This window comes from Pan paniscus, chromosome 10 (assembly GCF_029289425.2).
Source record: "Pan paniscus chromosome 10, NHGRI_mPanPan1-v2.0_pri, whole genome shotgun sequence".
Taxonomy (NCBI): domain Eukaryota; kingdom Metazoa; phylum Chordata; class Mammalia; order Primates; family Hominidae; genus Pan; species Pan paniscus.
In genome coordinates this window covers 11,833,855-11,854,397 of record NC_073259.2, presented here as the reverse complement: position 1 = coordinate 11,854,397, position 20,543 = coordinate 11,833,855, and the positions used below count along the sequence as shown (strand labels likewise).

Here is a 20,543-nt window from a genome sequence, read left to right as displayed (position 1 = left end):
AGAACTTAGACCAATAAAATACTTTTTCAGGGAGGAATGTTTTATCACTGACATTGTTTAGGATTGCTGGCCCAGGGGATAACAAAGAACTTTTGGTTGGTTACTCGTTTACAATTCTCTAAGGACAATGCAGCCTCTATTCCCTGCCTTGGCGGTGGTGGGGAAACGGTTTTCACTACCCTGCTATTGCCTACCTTTCTTTTATAAAGTGGCGGAAGGGTGACTCGTGTCAAAAGGCTGGCGGGATGCCAGCATGAGTCCTTGGCCCCTCTCCTACTTCGTTCCTATCCTGTCCTGTTCTCCATCTTGCTGTTTGGACAGATGTTGCCATCCTGGACCTTGAGGCTGAGAGACTTGTCCGAGGGCTGGCACACCAGGAGGAGCCTAGGACCCTGGCACTTCATCAGCACTCCATGGAAAGTGCTCCGTCTTCAGACTATGTGAGGGAGAAATAAGATCTCATCTTTTCTGGGGTCTCACTCTCCCACCCAGGCTGAAGTGCGGTGGTGAGATCTCGGCTCACTGTAACCTCCGCCTCCTGGGTTCAAGCAATTCTCCTGCCTCAGCCTCCCGAGTGGCTGGGATTACAGGCGCCTGCCACCACGCCCAGCTAATTTTTGTATTTTTAGTAGAGACAGGGTTTCACCATGTTGGCCGGGCTGGTCTTGAACTCCTGACCTCAAGTTATCCACCCACCTCAGCCTCCCAAAGTGGTGGGATTACAGGCATGAGCCACCATGCCTGGCCCTCTTTTCTGAGGTTTCTGACACTTTCAGGGATCAGGGACATTTATGCCGGAGTCCTGACATTTAAGCCGAGGTCTGAAGAATGAATAGGTATTTTGTGAGTAAGAAGAGGGAAGAGAATTTCAAGGAGTTGGGGACTTGGGTAGGAAAGCTGAGAGCCAAGAGACCACATGGTGAGTTTGAGGAACGGAAAGAAGCTTTGGATGGGGGAGCTCAGAGTGCCAGAGTGTCTGGAATAGGAACCCCAGAAGGACTTACTTGTGCAGATGATTGATCTGTGCTCATTGGCATTACCTAACATTCTGTCTGGGAGTTCTGGGGTGCTAGGAGGTTCTCAGAGGCCAGACCAGGAAATCCAGGGCCTCACCTTCCCAGGGTTGCCCCAGGCAACCTCTGTTTGTAAAGAATCCTGTTTATTATCTGCTGACTCATGATCATCTGTGGTTGCTATGGTTCCCACCAACAATGAAGCATAAATCCATTCCTAGAGGGTGGGGTCTGCAAGGTGGGGCTGTTCTCTTCCTTTTCTGGCTCCCAGCTCCTCGCAGCTTCCCAGCCTGCAGCAGTGGGGTTGGGGGGTGGGGGGGTTGGGGGAGTGTCTTTGTCTATGGAATCTCAGATGTGGGGCTCCTTGGAAGGGTGGGACAAGGAGCTCAGTGGAGTGAAGGGACAGATCTCTGCAGTCAGGGCTGGGACCACGTCCACTGAGTGAGAGAGAACCGGGCAGCTCTAAGCTGATCAGAAGCCCTGTTCCCTCTGCATAACTAGACGAGGAGCCCAGGAGATGGAGAGAGAGAGACTCCAGGAAGAGTTAGAGCAGGATTAGGAGACCTGGCCCCTTTCTCCACCAGGGACAAGCAGAATTTGTTCCCCAAAGTGGTGGCAGATACATAAATGTGAAGCTGGGAGAAGCAGTTGTTTGGCAACAGGCAGAGATGTATATATGTTGTATAAAGGAACCAAGAGAAAGGGAAGCTAGAGGGACAGGTGGACTTTGGAAAGATTATTTCATTTCACACATTTGCACAAAGCCTTATAGGTTACAAAGCATTTGTGCATCTATTTTCTCATTTGCTTGTCACAGAAGCCCTGTGAGGAAGCCAGGGCAAGAAATATCAATCCATTTGAAAATGAGTAAACATTGGCTTATAAAGGTTGCTTAACATAGCCAAGGTCAAAAACGGACTAGAATTTAGAGCTCTTGGCTCATAGTTCAGTGCTTTCTTTAAACTTTTTTTTTTTTAAACAGAGATGGGTCTCTCTGTGTTGCCCAGGCTTGTCTTTAACTCTTAGACTCAAGCAATTCTCCTGCCTTGGGTTTCCAAAGTGTTGGGATTACAGGCTTGAGCCACCACACCTGGCCCAGTGCTCACTCTTTCTTTTCTCTCTTTCTCTCTCTCTCTCTCTCTCTTTCTTTTTTGACAGAGTCTTGAGTCACCACACGTGGCCCAGTGCTCGCTCGCTCCTTCCTTCCTTCCTTCCCTCCCTCCCTCCTTCCCTCCCTCCTTCCCTCCTTCCTTCCCTCCTTCTTTCCTTTCTTCCTTCCTTCCCTCCTTCTTTCCTTCCTTCCTTCCTGCCTGCCTGCCTGCCTGCCTGCCTACCTGCCTTTCTCTCTCTCTCTCTCTCTCTCTTTTTCTTTCTTTCTTTTTTTCAGAGTCTTGCTCTGTCACCCAGACTGGAGTGCAATGGCAGGATCTTGGCTCACTGCAACCTCCACCTTCTGGGTTCAAGCAATTCTCCTGCCTCAGCCTCCCAAGTGGCTGGGATTACAGGCGCCTGCCATCACGCCCAGCTAATTTTTTTGTATTTTTAGTAGAGATAGGGTTTCACCATGTTGGCCAGACTGGTCTCGAACTCCTAACCTCAGGTGATCCACCCGTCTCGGCCTCCCAAAGTGCTGGGATTACAGGTGTGAACCACCACGCCTGGCCACCCAGTGCTCTTTCTATCAAATAAATGTCTCAAACTTGGGCTTTCGTGGGTCATTTTAATGGGTGTTTAATACACACAAAGTGCCAAAATTTTGGGTCAACTTAAAAAATTGTCAGCTAGGCGCCACCAGTGGGTCATGCCTGTAATCTGTGTGCTTTGGGAGGCCAAGGTAGGCAGACCACTTGAGGTCAGGAGTTCGTGACCAGCCTGGCCAATATGGCAAAACCCCGTCTCTACTAAAAATACAAAAATTAGCCGGGCATGGTGGTGGGCGCCTGTAATCCCAGCCACTTGAGAGGCTGAGGTGGGAGAACCACTTGAACCCGGGAGGCGAAGGTTGCAGTGAGCCAAGATCATGCCACTGCACTCCAGCTTGGGTGATAGAGTGAGATCCTGTCTTGGAAAAAAAAAAAAAATTGTCACTGCTGGTGTGGTGGGGCACCACCTGTGGTCCCAGTTGCCTGCAGAGGCTGAGGTGGTCGGATTGCTTGAGCCTGGGAGGTCAAGGCTGCAGTAAGCTATGATGACACCACTGCACTCCAGCCTGGGCATCAGAGCAAGACCCTGTCTCAAAAGAAATTTTGTCTCAAATTTTAAAATAATGTATTAAAACATGAAAAAAGTAACAACGGTGTCTCTGTTTTAAATCAAGGAGAAGGACATTGTCATCTTCATTAGATTGTTTATATTCAGCTTGGTGTCAGACTATTGTGATGGACATTCTCGGGGAAGGTGATTTGCCGCACCACCAGGATCTACATCTGTAAGTACACTACATTCAAAATTTGGAAGATTGTTTTAACCCTGGGTGATGGTGGAAAATAGATTTCTTATCCAACCCTTGGCTTCATTGGAAAGTACTTCATGTTCTGATGTGGAATTTCAACTGTTTTTTCATTGTGGTAAAATATACATAACATGAAGTTTACCTTTTAATCTCAGTGGTTTTAAAATATACTCAATAATAAAAATATACTCAATAATATGTTTTTGATTTCTTTCTAAAAAAAAATCCAATGTTGGGAAATAGTAAAGCGTTGATGTTGCAACTGTGCCAGAGTTCTAAGTTCAAGAAATCCTGGTATTTTATTTCTAACATTAAGGTTGTAAAATGCTGGTCCTGAGTCATAGGTTCTGGTGTGTCACTAAGATACACTACTTGAACAAACCCTTTGCAATTAGATGAATGCTCTTCGTTAGCATATCAATGTCACAAAGTGTCATCCTGCATTTAGAAAAACTTGTGTGATGGAAAGGAAAAAGTAAAACTATCTCTGTTTGCAAATGACGTGATATTATATATAGAAAACCCTAAGGAATCTACAAAAATAATTAGAATCTACAAAAAATAATTAGAGCTATAAAACAGTTCAGCAGAGTTGCAGGATACAAGATCACTTACATTACTAGTTCCGGGCTCTTCTATGTACAAAAATCAGTTGCATTTCTATGCACTAGCAATGAATAACCTGAAAATGAAATTAAGAAGATCGTCTGCTTAGAATAGTATCAAAATGAATAGAATACTTAGGAATAAGCGTTTTTTTTTTTTTTTTCTGGAGACGGAGTCTCACTCTGTCGCCCAGGCTGGAGTGCAGTGGAACCATCTCGGCTCACTGCAAGCTCTGCCTCCCGGGTTCACGCCATTCTCCTGCCTCAGCCTCCCAAGTAGCTGGGACTGCAGGTGCCCGCCACCACGCCTGGCTAATTTTTTGTATTTTTAGTAGAGATAGGGTTTCACTGTGTTAGCCACGATGGTCTCAATCTCCTGACCTCGTGATCCACCCGCCTCAGCCTCCCAAAGTGCTGGGATTACAGGCGTGAGCCACCGCGCCCTGCCAGGAATAAATTTAACCAAAGAAATGCAATAATTGTACACTGAAAAATATTGTTGAAAGAAATTAAACAAGGTCTAAATAAAATCAAAGGACAGCCTATGTTTATTGTCTAAAAACTTAATATTGTTAAGATGTTGATACCAAATTTATCTACAGATTCAATGCAATCTCTATAGAAACTGTCCCCCCAAACCCCAGAAATGGACACGCTGATCCTAAAATTCATACAGAATTGCATGGGACCTAAAATAAACAAAACAATCTTGAAAAAGAACATAGTTAAAGGATTCATACTTCCTAATTTTCAAAACTTACTGCAAAGCTACTGTAATCAAGACGATGTGATATTGGCATAAGGATAGATAAACAGACGGATGGAACAGAATCCAGTCCACACACCGACAGAACAGAATCCAGTCCACACACGGACGGGAATAGAATCCAGTCCACACACGGACGGGAATAGAATCCAGTCCACACACCGACGGAACAGGATCCAGTCCACGCGCCGACGGAAGAGGATCTAGTCCACACACCAACGGGAATAGAATCCTGTCCACACACCGACGGAACAGAATCCAGTCCATGCACCGACGGAACAGGATCCAGTCCACGCGCCGACGGGAATAGAATCCAGTCCACACACCAACGGGAATAGAATCCAGTCCACACACCGACGGAACAGGATCCAGTCCACACGCCGACGGGAATAGAATCCAGTCCACACACCAACGGGAATAGAATCCAGTCCACACACCGACGGAACAGGATCCAGTCCACGCGCCGATGGGAATAGAATCCAGTCCACACACCGATGGAACAGGATCCAGTCCACGCGCCGACGGAAGAGGATCCAGTCCACGCGCCGACGGAAGAGGATCCAGTCCACGCGCCGACGGAAGAGGATCCAGTCCACGCGCCGACGGGAATAGAATCCAGTCCACACACCAACGGGAATAGAATCCAGTCCACACACCGACGGAACAGGATCCAGTCCACACGCCGACGGGAATAGAATCCAGTCCACACACCAACGGGAATAGAATCCAGTCCACACACCGACGGAACAGGATCCAGTCCACGCGCCGATGGGAATAGAATCCAGTCCACACACCGATGGAACAGGATCCAGTCCACGCGCCGACGGAAGAGGATCCAGTCCACGCGCCGACGGAAGAGGATCCAGTCCACGCGCCGACGGAAGAGGATCCAGTCCACACACGGATGGAATAGAATCCAGTCCATGCACTGACGGAACAGAATCCAGTCCACTCATCTATGGTCGATTGACTTCTACCAACATTACCAAAACCATTCAGTGGGGGAAAGAATAGCCTTTTCAACAAATGATGCTGAAACAAATCGATGTCCACATGCAAAAGAATGAATTTGAACTCATATCATACCATACCTAAAACTTAACTCAAAATATATCAAAGATCTAAATGTAAGAGCTAAAACTATAAAAGTCTGAGAAGGAAATATAGGTGGAGCCTGGGCAACATAGTGAGACCCTGCCTCTACAAAATATAAAAAAAAATTTGCCAGGCATGATGGTGTGCTTCTTGGGAGGCTGAGGTGGGAGGAGCACTTGAGCCTGGGAGGTTGAGGCTGCAGTGAGCCGCCATCGCACCACTGTACTCCAGCCTGGGCAGCGGAAGGAGACCCTGTCTCAAAAAAAAAAAAAAAAAAAAAAAAAAACGGGAAAACAGGTGAAAATCTCTATGATTTTGAATTAGGTAATGGTTTCTTAGAAATAAGCACAAGAATCAAAGAAAAAATAAATTAAGATAAATCAAACTTTACTAAAATTAAAAACATTGTATGTTAAAGGATACCAACAAGATAGTGAAAAGACAATCCACAGAATGGAAGACTATATTTGCAAAATATCTACCTGATAAGGGCCTAACATCCAGAATACGCAAACAACTCTTTTTTTTTTTTTTGAGATGGAATCTCGCTCTGTCTCTCAGGCTGGAGTGCAATGGCGCAATCTCGGCTCACTGCAACCTCCACCTCCTGGGTTCCAGTGATTCTCCTGCCTCAGCCTCTCGAGCAGCTGAGACTGCAGGTGCCCACCACCACGCCCGGCTATTTTTTGTTGTTGTCATTGTTGTTGTTATTTTAGTAGAGACAGGGTTTCACCATATTGGTCAGGCTGGTCTTGAACTCCTGAACTCAGGTGATCCACCCGCCTTGGCCTCCCAAAGTGCTGGGATTACAGGCGTGAGCCACCGTGCTCGGCCTATACAAAGAACTCTTACAACTCAACAGTCAAGACAACCCAAGTTGAAAAATGAGCAAAGCATCTGAATAGTCTTCAAAGAAGATATAGAAATGGCTAATGAACACATGAGAGGATGGTCAACTTCATTAGTTATTAGGGAAATGGAAATCAAAACCACAATGAGATATCCCTTCACATCCACTAGGATAGCTATACAATAAAAAAAAAGGAAAACAGGCGGGCGCGGTGGCTCACGCCTGTAATCCCAGCACTTTCGGAAGCCGAGGCGGGCAGATCACGAGGTCAGGAGATCAAGACCATCCTGGCTAACACACAGTGAAACTCCATCTCTACTAAAAATACAAAAAGTTAGCCGGGCGTGGTGGCGGGCACCTGTCGTCCCAGCTACTTGGGAGGCTGAGGCAGGAGAATGGCATGAACCCGGGAGGTGGAGCTTGCAGTGTTGCAGTGAGCCGAGATGGCACCACTGCAGTCCAGCCTGGGTGACAGAGCGAGACTCAATCTCAAAAAAAAAAAAAAAGAAACAAAAAAACAGCGTTGGTGTGATTATAGAGAAATCGGAGCCCGCATATACTGGTGGTGGGAATGTAAAGTGATTCAGCTGCTGTGGAATACAGTCTGGCAGCTCCTCAAAAAGTTAAATATAGAATCACCATATAACTCAGCAATTGCACTTGTTGGTATATATCTGAGAGAAGAGAAAACATGTTCACACAAAGACTTGTACATACATGTTCACAGCAGCATTATTCATAATACCAAAAAGTAGTAACAACCCCGACATCCATCAAGCAATGTGATGAATGAATGAACTAAATGTGGCATGTGTAGTCCCAGCTATTTGAGAGGCGGAGGCGGGAGGATCTCTTGAGCCTGGTAGGTTGAGGCTGCAGTGAGCCAAGATCACACCACTACACTCCAGGCTGAGCAACAGAGTGAGAACTTTTCTTAAAAAAAAAAAAAAAAAAAAAATTAGCCAAGGTAATTCAAATGTCCATCCAGTGATGTGATTAATGAATGAACAAAATGTGGCATAACCATACAATGGAATGTTATTCGGCCATAAAGAGGAATGAAGTTCTGTTGCATACTACCACATGCGTGAAGCTTGAAAACATTTTGTTAAGAAGCCAGTCAGATATTGTGTGATTCCATTTATATAAAATGTCCAGAATAGGCAAATCCATAGTGACAGAAAATAGATTAGCAGTTGCCAGGGGACAGCATAGGGAGAGAATTCGGACTAACTTTTTTTTTGTTTTTTAAATACGGTCTCACTTTTTCGCTCAAGCTGGAGTGCAGTGGCACAATCAGAGCTCACTGCAGCCTCAACCTCCCAGGCTCAAGTGATCCTCCCACCTCAGGTGCACACCACCACACCGGGCTAATTATTTTATTTTTTGTAGAGATGGAGCTTGGGCATGTTGTCCAGGCTGGTCTCAAACCCCTGAGCTCAAGCGATCTGCCTGCCTTGTTCTCTCAAAGTGCTGGTATTACAGGTGTGAGCCATTGTACCTGGTCTTTAAAATGGTGACTTTTTTTTTTTTTTTTTTGAGATGGAGTCTTGCTCTGTCGCCCAGGCTGGACTGCAGTGGTGCGATCTCGGCTCACTGCAACACTGCAAGCTCCACCTCCCGGGTTCACGCCATTCTCCTGCTTCAGCCTCCCAAGTAGCTGGGACTACAGGTGCCCACCACCATGCCCGGCTAATTTTTTGTATTTTTAGTAGAGACGGGGTTTCACCGTGTTAGCCAGGATGGTCTCCAACTCCTGACCTCATGATCCGCCCATCTCGGCCTCCCAAAGAGCTGGGATTACAGGCGTGAGTCACCGCGCCTGGCCTAAAATGGTGACTTTTAAATTATGTGAATTGTATCTCAATTAAAATGCCAAATTAAAACAAAACGCAGTTCACCTTTGCTCTCTAGGGTCAGAGCAGCTCATGGTGTGTGTGTGTGGGGTGGGGCGTTGGAGTGACGGGGAAGCATTCCCTTGTACATGCTGCCTGTTTCCACATGACCATGTTGAAAGGAATGTGTCCTTCGTGACTGCAGCCTGAGTCACACGAAAGCCATTTCAGTCTGTACATCAGGAGTTTTGCAGCCATAAAGAGGACTCTCGCTGGGCGCGGTGGCTCACGCCTGTAATCCCAGCACTTTGGGAGGCCGAGGTGGGCGGATCATGAGGTCAGGAGTTCAAGACCAGCCTGGCCAACATGGTGAAACCCCGTCTCTACTAAAAATACAAAAAAAAAAAAAAAAAAAAAAAAAGCCAAGCATGGTGGCGCGTGCCTGTAATCCCAGCTACTCAGGAGGCTGAGGCAGGAGAATCACCTGGAGGTTGCAGTGAGCTGAGATCACACCACTGCACTCCAGCCTGGGCAACAGAGCGAGACTCTGTCTCAAAAAAAAAAAAAAAAAAGGACTCTGCTAGCACATACACATCATGGTGTTTGCTCTTGTGTGCTGGTTGCCATTGTTATGTGACATGCAACAGTGGCATCTGATAAAACTGCTTCTCTGTAAGTATTAATGTCATTAACCTCCCAGCTGGTTTGTCTGACTTCTTTGCCGTCCAGTGACTTGCAGCTGTAAGAGTGAGGGCAGTTTTGAAGGATATGCTATATTCTTGCACAAAATTAATTTTTTATTCTGGGAAATGTTGCTTTCTGCTTATTCTGGAAAAAAAAAAATCAGTAGACTCTGATTGTGACTGATACAAAAGATCTGATGACTTTGAGCCAAGATCTGACATTTCATAGCAGATAATTCACTGGGGACAAGGAGTGAATAGCCAGTAAAACCCAGTTTCTAGATACTCTCTGAGGTAGCTCTTCTCTACAGTTTCTCTTTGCTGCTTGGGCTAAATAATCATTTACATTTTTCCTTCTTCCTAGCACATACAGCTATTTTATATTCCCAGTGAAATCCTGTTCACTGTTTACGTGGATGACATTATTCTGAGCTGTCAGATATATATTTTCATTTTCATTGCTACTCTGATGAGTCAGTGAAGCAATTTTGAGCCATTTAATAACTTTTGTAATTTGGAGATATTGCACAACCATATGAATGCATAAAGCATATTTTAAAATATAAACAACAACATGCATAGGATGGAAAATAAGATTAGCCCAGGTGGCTGGGCACAGTGGCTCATGCCTGTAATCCCAGCGCTTTGAGAGGCTGAGGTAGGAGGATTGCTTGAGCCCAGGAGTTGGAGACCAGCCTGGGAAACATAGTGAGACCTTGTCCCCACAAAAAATAAAATTAGCCAGGCATGGTGGTGCATGCCTGTGGTCCCAGCTACTTGGGAGGCTGAGGTGGGAGGATCTCTTGAGCCCCGGAGGTTGAGGCTGCAGTGAGCTGAGACTGAGCCTCTGCACTCCAGCCTAGGCAACAGAGTAAGACCCTGTTTCAAAAAACAAACAAGCCAACAAAAGGATTAGTCAAGGTAATTCAAGCAGTCCTGGAAACCCCTTGTGCCAATTTTAAGATTGTAATAATTACTAAAAACATAATCATTATTAGAACGTAATGATATTTCTGTGACAGCCATAATCGCTGTCATTTTTCAGATCTGTGAAAAGTAGGGGAACAAAATTGTTGATCACTTTGTCCTCTGAAACTATCTGTCTACCTGCGGACCTGTTGAGTAAACTGTCCTTGGGCCTCACTCTGAGAAACATTTCACTGCCTTAAGAGATATCAAATTCCTAAGAGATGGGCTGTGGGGAAGATGACTGAAGGACAGATGGGTGTACAAATCTGGAGGCTTGAGGGGAGACAGAGTGGACTCCGGCATTTTCCGAGTCCTACATTTCTTCCTCTGGCCTGGGAGTACGCAGCAATGATTATGATCTACCACCAGAGGGCACTGTGGCACTAGGGACGCCAGCCTTGGACCCCCTGGGTCTGGCGTTCCTATTCTTCTCCACGTGTTCTTGACGGCTACCCAAAGAGCTTTCAGCTCTTTAACCACATTAATTTCGTTTCTTTCCTTACATTCAGGGTTCTTAACCTGGCAACCATGGTAGGACTTTTTATGGTCAGTGAACCTCAGAATTTATATATATATGTCTGAGTAAGTGTATATACCTCTATCTAGAGGTAGTTTATAGTTGTAATCAAGTTCTCGAAGGTGTATGTGACCGTCTTCTCCCACCAAAAGTCAAGAATTATTGCCTAAGTAGTAGTATCCCCTTGAAGGGGTAGAATACAGTGATGTTAGGGACCAGTTGGTTGACCAGGGGCAAACACTTTTTATAGGTTATTTAATACAAGCCTCAAACTACCTTGCAAGATGTCTCCATTTTACCAATGAAGAGCCTGAAGTTCAAAGAGGCTAAAGATTGCCCGGGTCACCCAGCTAGGAAGTGGTGAGGCTGGGGTTCAGCTCCTGGAGTGTCCAGCTCTACGCTGTTGCTGCACTGAGAGAGAGCCTCACCCATTCATCAGCAAAGATGTGGAAGGCACCAAGGACATGTCCAGAGCTGTGCTGGGTGCTGAGGATAGTCTGGCGACCAAGCAGCGTTGGTTCCTGCCTTCGGGGAGCTTCATGCCTGGAGGAGGTGGTGACGGCGGTCGTGGGGGTTGGAGATAGACACTAAACACACAAGCGTGTAGCTACACACTGGGAACTGTGCTCCAAAAGAAATGAACAGGGCACAGCAGAGACTGTGGGGAAACCTGCAGGTACACTGGCTAGGGGAGGCCTGTCCGAGGAAACAGCATATTAGCTCAAGGTGAAGCCGGGACTGTCTTCAGGGAGGGAGAGCCCGGCCTGGCTGGGCAGGGGGTGCAGTCAGCAGGGCTTTCTAGGCCAGGTCAGTAATTCAGACTTTATTCTAAGGGAAACAGTACACCACCGTGGAGTTTAAAACAAGGGAGAGGCTGGGCCAGTGGCTCACGCCTGTAATCTCAGCACTTTGGGAGGCCAAGGCAGGTGGATCACCTGAGGTCAGGAGCTCGAGACCGGCCTGACCGACATGGTGAAAGCTGAGGCGGGAGAATCACTTGAACCCGGGAGGCAGAGTGAGCCGAAATCACGCCACTGCACTGCAGCCTGGGCGACAGAGCAAGGCTTCCTCTCAAAGAACCAAAAAGTGAAAGCAAGGGAGAAAGAAACTTGAGCTAATTTATGGGTTTTTCTTTTTAATAATGGCAAAAAAACAACAACCATAAAATGTACCATCTTAACTTTTTTTTTTTTTTTTTTGACGGAGTTTCGCTCTTGTTGCTCAGGTTGGAGTGCAATGGCGTGATCTCCGCTCACCACAACCTCCGCCTCCTGGGTTCGAGTGATTCTCCTGCCTCAGCCTCCTGAGTAGCTGGGATTACAGGCATGCGCCACCATGCCCAGCTAATTTTGTATTTTTAGTAGAAATGGGGTTTCTCCAGGTTGGTCAGGCTGGCCTCAAACTCCTGACTTCAGGTGATCCACCTGCCTCAGCCTCCCAAAGTGCTGGGATTACAGGCGTGAGCCACTACGCCTGGCCCCATCTTAACCATTTTTAAGGGTACATTTCAGTTGTGCTAAATGCGTTCACACTGCAGTGCAACCTATTTCCAAAACTCTTTGCACCTTGCCAAGCTGAAAGACTGAACCCATTAAACAATAACCCCCCATTCTCCTCTCCCCCGGGCAACCGCCATTCTACTTCTGTCTCTGTGATCTTGACGATGCTAAGTGGAATCATACAGTGCTTGTCCTTGGCTTATTTCACTTTGCATAATGTCCTCACTGTTCATTCATGTTATAGCATGTGTCAGAATTTCCTTCCTTTTTAAGGCTGAATAATATTCCACTGTATGTAGCATTTTGTTTATCCACTCATCTGCTGATGGACACTGGGAAGATTCCTTTTTTTGTTTCTTTGTTTTGTTTTATTTTGTTTTGTTTTGTTTTTGCAGCAGAGTCTCACTCTGTTGCCCAGGCTGGAGTGCCGTGGCACAAACATAGCTCACTGCATCCTCAGCCTCCTGGGCTCAAGTGATCCTCCTGCGTCAGCCTCCTGAGTAGCTGGGACTACAGGCAAGCACCACCACACCAAGCTAATTTTTAAAATTAAAAAAAAAAAATTTTGTACAGACAGAGCCTTGCCATGTTGCCCAGGCTGGTCTTGAACTCCTGGGCTCAAGTGATCCTCCTGCCTTGGCCTCCCAAAGTGCTGGGATTATGGGTGTGAGCCACTGTACCCCGGCAGATTCCATCTTTTGGCTGTTGCAAATAACGCTGCTATAAACCTGGGTGTACAGGTATCTCTTTGATACCCTGCTTTCAAGTTTTTTTTATTTTTAATTAATGTTTTAGAAATTATAAAATACATGAACATGGTACAAATTCCAGAATCACTCTGGCTGGGGTGGAGGAGAGATTGGGCGCAGTGAAAAGTGCAAGGGTGTTCTGTGGTCCGGGTCAGAGTTGGGCTGGCCTGTCATGTGGTGTGGGCCTGCTGATGGGACGGGTGGACAGTGAGGCTCTGTTTTAAGGTCCTGGAGGCTTTCAAGTGGTGAGGTCAAGTAGGCAGTCAGGTATAAGTCTTGAGCTGAATGGAAGTCTGTGCTGGAGAGAGACTTTGGGAGTCAAGGTGCTGGGGATGGTATCTAAGGTAAGCGATGGCCTAGGCCTAGGCAGACTGCAAATGGAGAGGAAGGGGGCCGAGACCAGTCCCTGATGCTTAGAGTTGGGTGGAGGAGGCACAGAGTGGGAGGAAAAGCAGGAGGCTCAGTGCCAGGAGCTGACTGAGCGGGGAGCGGCCTACAATGGAGGCGACCACTGTGAAGGACGATGGGGAGAGGACGAGGCACCCACTGTGCTCGGCAGGCAGCGCAGAGGCTGATGGTGACTTGGACAAGAGCAGTTTCAGCCGGGAGGGAGTGGCAGAGGCCAGAGGGAGTGCAGCCTCGTGAGCAGGCAGCTCTGGAGAAGCTGGGCTCTGAAAGACAGCAGAGAAACGGGGCAGTCGTGAGTGAGGGGGAGGTGGAAAGGAGAGTGCTTTGGGTGATCGTTTTGGCTTTTTAAGATGCCCGTGTTACCAAATGCATGTTTTTTGTTTGTTTTGTTTTGTTTTGTTTTGACACAGTCTTACTCCTTCACCCAGGCTGGAGTGCAGCAGCACGATCTCGGCTCACTGCAAACTCTATCTCCTGGGTTCAAGCGATTTTCCCGCCTCAGCCCCCCGAGTAGGTGGGATTACAGGCAAGCGCCACCACGCCCGGCTAATTTTTGTAGTTTTAGTAGAGATGATTTCCCCACGTTGGCCAGGCTGGTCTCGAACGTCTAACCTCAGGTGGTCTGCCCGCCTTGGCCTCCCAAAGTGCTGGGATGACAGGTGTGAGCCACCGCACCCAGCCCCCAAATGCATGTTTTGATACTGAAGGAAAGATCTGGCAGGGAGAGGGTAAAGATGCAGTCAGCAGAGTGGGGACACATGAGAGGACAGAGTCCAGGGTGCCTGTGGACAGCTGGCTTTTAGGGGCCCCTCTTTTGTGCTATCAGGAAAGAAATAGGAGGCAGGGTCTCATGTAAGTGGTGAATTTGGCCTTAGGAAGTTAAGAAAGTTCTTGTCTGATGACTCTACATTCCCCACGAAGGGAGCAGTGTGTCAGGTGAAATCGGGGGCGTGGTTGGGGGAGAAGAGTTCTAGGCCACTGGAGACTGTGCATGGTGGCCACATGCACAGTTTGTGAAGTTGGGCGAGAACCAACTTCACAAACATCTTAGGTCTGTTGGTGCCACTGGGAGCCCACTGGAGGGTGATGACAAGAAGTGACAGTGCCCTCATCTGCTCTGGTGGTTGTGTTTCCTCCACCAATGCTGGGCGCTGTTGGCGTGGCCTGGAGCGGTTCATCTGGGGCAAGGCTTTGTCAGGAGAGTATGACGGGAGGGAGAGAGAGGGAAGGGAATGGGGGACTTCTGCAAAGGAGTGGCTCTCATGAGGAACCCTTGTCTCTCTACTGGTTGACGTGAGAAGAGAAGCCAGAGGAGGGATGGCCTTGGGGGACAGGTGGACAGAGAGGGGGATGGAGACAGGGCCTCGGAGGTAGGTCAGTTTCAGGTAAAGGACAAGGTCAGGATGTGCCCCAGGAGTGGGAGGCTGGGGTGGAGGAAGTGGTCAGCAGAGCAGAAGAGGACAAGGAACAAGGAGGCCCTGGTGGCAGACAGGTCCCCCGTGTGGATGAGGAGGCTGCCTAGAATAATGAGAGGAGTGGGTGCAGAGCAAGACGGGAGCCAGGGGCCGAGCAGGAGGCCAGAGGAAGACAGTGACGAGGAGAGAGCGCTGGAATGGGATGCCCTGAAAGGATGTTCATAAGGAGGGGGTGCGGTGGGGGTGGGGGTGGGGGTGGGGCGTAACTTCTGGAAGCAGCCATGTGGAGCCTGGAGGACACCAACCTCATTTCCTGCCCCTAAGGTGTGTGGGGAATGTGAGAATAAGATCAAGGCTAGATTTGAGGAAGAATTTTCTGACCCCATAGGATATGAGGCATGAAGACTGGCCACTAAAGGAATGCTAGGAAGTATCTCTTTTCTTTCTGGGGAGGTTTAGGACCAGAACTGACTCCCACCCCCACTCCTTCACTTCCCTCTCCTCCAGTCTTTTGGAGGTCTGTTAGGCACTGCCTGGCGTCCTTTGGTCTAGGTCTCGTTCACTCAACAAACCTATTGAGCCCCAGAGGCTGGCTATTCTAGGAACTGGAGACACAGCAGGAACAAAACAGAAGGAGGAGTTCACTTCCCAGCAGAGGGTTTGTTTAGGTTTGTTCTTGGTGCAAAGCTATCCAAAAGGAGAGTTACTCATGGGTGCTGGAATTGGGATGTGGAGTGAATTCAGAGAGTGAGTCACTCTTGCTGCCTAGGGGTGGGGAAAGGTGGAGTGGCAGTGGCGGGAAATGGAAAAAGGCCAGAACTTGGTGTTTGAGGACTGGGGCTGTGTGGCCTTGAGCAAATAATTTGTTTTTCCTGTTGCTGACCTGGAAAGCAGGGGAGAGTCCCTCATTCCCCACATTGCTGTGGAATTAAATGAATGTGTTGCTCAAATAACTAAGAGCTATGCAAATTATCCTTATGCCATTCCTTAAGTCTTCACTCCCTTCTCCTAGTATGGGCACAACAATAGCAGCCCTCTCCCGCCCACGGTAGGTGTATTAAATACAAAACTATGCGCAAAGGCTCAGCACAATGGTAGGTGGCACCGGGTAAGTGCTGGTCACCCTCGTTAGTCCAGTCTCTGTTCAACGCCAGTGAATTCGCCACCATCTCAGGACCCAGCTCCACCGGGAAGGAGAAATGGGTAACTGTCCCAGGCAGAGGGCTGTGAGTCAGGGTGCTGGGGCCAGGCATGGATCTGCTGGGCACTCACATTCAGGACCTTAGTCCCTTGGGGATGACGGTGGAGGAGGAAGCCCCCGATGAGGAAGGCTTTTCTGCCTGCTTCCTTCTCCCTTGCACCCCAGAGCCCCTCATCCATCCATTCATTTCGTACATTTCTATTGTGGGACTATGCGGGCAAACGGGGCTTACAAGTCAGGATCGGGTGGAGAGCAAGACAGAGGAGGCCACTGCTCTCAAGGGCCTGCCGACCAGGCGCAGGATCAGGTCACTCGCCATCTCCCTGGAAGCTAAGGGCTATTTCTGGTCTCTCCTCTGCAGGCTGGGTGGGTAGTTGGGCTGTTCCAGCTTCCAGTTCCCACTTGGCCTTGGCTTGGGGTACCAGGAGAGGGCCCTGAAACTCATTTTTTAGAAGCAGAAGTGGGCGCGGGGGCAGTGGCTCATGCCTATAATCCCAGCGCTTTGGGAGCCGAGACCGAAGGATGGGCTGAGGCCAGAAGTTCCAGACCAGCCTGGACAACACCGCAATACCCGGCCTCTACAAAAAACGAAACAATTAGTCGGGTGTGGCGGCGCGCCCCTGTGGTCCCAGCTACCCAGGAGGCAGAGGCGGGAGGATCGCTTGAGCCTGGGACGTGGAGGTTGCAGTGAGCCGACATCGCGCCACTGCGCTCCAGCCTGGGCGACAGAGCGAGACCTCATTATCTACAAGAAAATTGAAAAATACTCCAATGCACCCCATATGTCCTTGGATTCCCGGGTTGCCGCCGATTGGCGCTTTCTCGCCAGAGCTCAAAGCCAGCTCGGCGCTCCGAGGAGGGCGCGGACGGGGCGGGGCGGGGCGGGGCACCCCGGCTGCGCTTCCGCGCGTGGCCGCGAGGGGGCGCGGCAGGACGGGCCTGCCAGGGCGGCCGCGGGTGAGTCAGGGCGGCGCGAGGATGAGTCAGCCCTCCGTGGGCTTACCGCGCCCCCTCCGCCCCTGGCTTCCCCGCCCGGCCGCGCCCTGGCCGCCGGCTCGCCCTGACCCTCGGGGATCCCAGGCTCTGCGCCGCCCTGCGCCCTCCCGGGACTCCCCTGCCGCCAGGAGACCGCGCCTCCCGGGAACACAGGGCAGGGCGCGCGGGCCTGGGCCGGGCCGTTCCCGCGGACCCTCCCGTCGCTCCTTTCCTGGGGCCGGGCGTGGCTTCCCTCCCAGAGCGGGTTTCGGGGCCGGCCCCGGCTCGGCCCGGATTCGAGGGACAGCTCTGCCAAGGCCCGGCCACGGGCGGCCGCCGCGGGGGAAACGTGCCCCCTGGCTAACGCATGGGGAGAAAGCCCGCTCCGTTCTTGGGTGTGCCCCGGTGTTTCGGCCTCTTCTCAGAGCAAATCAGGAAAAAATAGGAACTCCTGGGTGGGTCCCCGCTTGGCAGGTTGAAGAAGGTGTCCTGACAGGATCTGGCTCAGAAGCCGAGTGTGTTAAAGCTGCAGAAAACTTGCCAAACCTGGGCCACCGGCCTCACCTTGGAGATCCCGCCCACGGACGGACGCAGGGACTCTCCAAAAGTCCCAGAACTCACAAGTCAGCCCTGCTGGGCCTCCCACTCACAAGGTGCATGCAAAGTGCCTAAAATAGTGCCTGGCGTATAGTCAGCGCTCCACTAAGATTGCATTTTACAGATACAGGTGACCCTGAGCAACAGGGCGTTCAACTGCGAGAGTACGTTTATTCGAGAATTTTCTGCTGACTCTGGGACAGCAAGACCAACCCTCCTCTCCCTCCTCCCCCTCTTCCTCAGCTTTTATGCCTGATCTACTTCCATTTATGAATAGTAAATACACTTTCTCTTTCTTATGATTTTCCTAATAATATTTTCTCTACCTTCCTTTATTGTAAGAGTACAATATATAATACATATAACATCAAATACGTGTTTACCCACTGTTTATGTTATCTGCAAGGCTTCTAGTCAACAGTAGGCTATTGGTAGTTAAATTTTAGGGGAGCCAAAAGCTATACTCAGGTGTGGGAGCCTGTAGTCCCAGCTACTCAGAAGGCTGAGGTTGGGGGATTGCTTGAGTACCCGAGTCCAAGACCAGACTGGGCAAAAGCGAGAACGTTGCCATTGAAAAAAAAAAAATTATGTTTGACTGCTTGAGGATTGATGCCCCAATGCTTGCATGTGCTGTTCAAGGATCAACTGTATTTTATGTGTATAATTTGAGGTATATAATTATATTTATAGATGCATATTTATATAAACACATATGGATATTTATATATCTATGCCTACTAGCTGATCTTTATGTGTGCCAGGTACTGTTCCAAGTGCTCCTCAGGCATCAATGATCTCATTTGATTTCACAACCACACAAGGACATAAGGTGCTATTATTTATCTGCATATGGTAGCTGAAGAAACAGAAGCTCAGAGAAGCGAGATAACTTTCTCAAGAGCACACAGCTAGGAAATATAGTGCAGGAGTTCCCCCGACTCCCTAACTTTAGAGGCCGTGTTCAGATATTGGTGGAGTCTGGTAACATACTTACTATCAAGGGTTCAGCCCTTCACAGTGTCTGAAGAGCAAAGTGTTAAACCCAGCCGTGGGAGGAGGAGCCACTTTCCTTATGGAAATCTGCTGCCCTTGCTTGCTCTGCTCCTGCCACCAGAGAACCAAGCTCTCTGGTTGTTCCCAGGTGCCAAGGGGCCAGAAGAGACTCACTTGCCACTCTTTTCTCCTTGTTAGCTCTCCATATGGCCCCAGGACCTGGTCTCTGGCGCCCGCCATTCCCCTTGCTGGTTTGTTTGTTTTTTTGTTTGAGATGGAGTCTCGCTCTGTTGCCCAGGCTGGAGTGCGGTGGTGAGATCTCGGCTCACTGCAACCTCCGCCTCCCAGGTTCAAGCAATTCTCCTGCCTCAGCCTCTCCAGTAGCTGGGATTACAGACGCGCACCACCATGCCCAGCTAATTTTTTGTATTTGTAGTAGAGATGGGGTTTCACCATGTTGGCCAGGCTGGTCTTGAACTCCTGACTTTGTGATCTGCCTGTCTTGGCCTCTCAAAGTGCTGGGATTACAGGCTTGGGCCACCGCACCCGCCCCCTTGCTGGTTTTGTAGACGACACTTGCTGATTTGGGGTGGGTTATCTTTAGCAAGGTTTCCCATTTACCCGTGAGCAGAGCAGGGCTGACTTGGGGTTCATTAGAATCTCTCGAGACACGTTCAACACACAGATTCCCCCGGCCTTTTGAAAGCGGTGGTTCTCAACCTTGATTGTACAATGATACAGTGGACTTAAAGGGAATGCTCGTGCTTGAGCCCTCCCGAGAGATTCCGATTGAGTAAATCTGTGCTTCTCCTTGGGCATCAGGATTTCCACAAGCTAGGCTGAGGTAGCCCTAGGAATCTATACTTCGAAGAAACGGTTCCTGTGATTTTCCTGTGCAGCTATGTTTCAGGGTGGACTCCCTTTCTTCTCACTGGTAGAGTGCCCAGGATTTTCCCACTAGGGTGGTTTTGGAATAGAGGTTAGAGGTGAGTGCTGCTTTTGGAGTCCTGTCCCTTCTCAGCCTCTTCTGGCCCCTGCCTCAGTTTACTGGATTTCTCTCCTTACCAGGCACCAGTATTCTCCCCCTCCCAGTGGTGTTCATTCCCTCAGAGGTTCTGGGCAGAGTAGACCCTCCTCTGAGCTTTTCACCTGGGGTTGGACCCTTGAACTCTGAGGGCTTAGAGCGGCCCTGCTGGCAGCCCGGGAACTGTCATGAGCTCTCACATCTGTCTGCTTCTCCATGCGTGTGTCTGCTTCCCTGTGTGAGCTGGAGGGAGGGATCGCATCTCCCCTCCTCTGGGGCAAGTTGTTTCTCCCTCTCTTTCAGTATTGCTTTCCACCCTGGAGTAATGTTGGGTCTGGTATCTGCCAGCTTCATAGCATTTATTATTTTTTTTTGAGACGGAGTCTTGCCCTGTCGGCCGGGCTGGAGTGTGGTGGCACGACCTCGGCTCACTGCAACCTCTGCCTCCCAGGTTCAAGTGATTCTCGTGCCTCAGCCTCCCGAGTAGCTGGGATTACAGGCATGTGTCTCCATGTCCGGGTAATTTTTTTTCATTTTTGGTAGAAATGGTGTTTCACCATGTTAGCCAGGCTGGTCTCGAACTCCTGGCCTCAAGTGATCCACCTGCCTCAGCCTCCCAAAGTGCTGGGAGTACAGGCGTGAGCCCCCGTGCCTGGCTTGATAGCCTTTTTTGTTCTTCTTTGGATAGCAGGTATTTTTCCTGGGTTCCAAGTGTTAAGCTAGGAGTCTAGGGACCTATGTTCTAGACTCACTCTGTACCCTGGGACATACCATTTAACCTCTTTGACCCTCAATTTCCTCAACTGTTAAATGGGTACCTCACAAGATTGCAATGTGGTTCAAATAAGATAGTCTGCAAAGACATGCTTTGGTGACTGTGAGTGACACCAATGTGAT

General features: G+C 49.1%; 1 protein-coding gene across 1 annotated transcript in view; it reads right to left on the bottom strand.

Annotated features, from left to right (window-relative positions):
* Nucleotides 1–1,082, bottom strand: part of PLEKHG6 (pleckstrin homology and RhoGEF domain containing G6) — a 35,012-nt gene extending 33,930 nt beyond the window's left edge. The window contains exons 1-2 of the mRNA XM_055095280.1: nucleotides 1,005–1,082; nucleotides 195–436 (exon numbers count right to left, since the gene is read on the bottom strand). The gene's annotated coding sequence lies outside the window, so the exon portion shown is untranslated. The remainder of the gene's footprint in view (nucleotides 1–194; nucleotides 437–1,004) is intronic.
* Nucleotides 1,083–20,543: the final 19,461 nt, after the last annotated feature.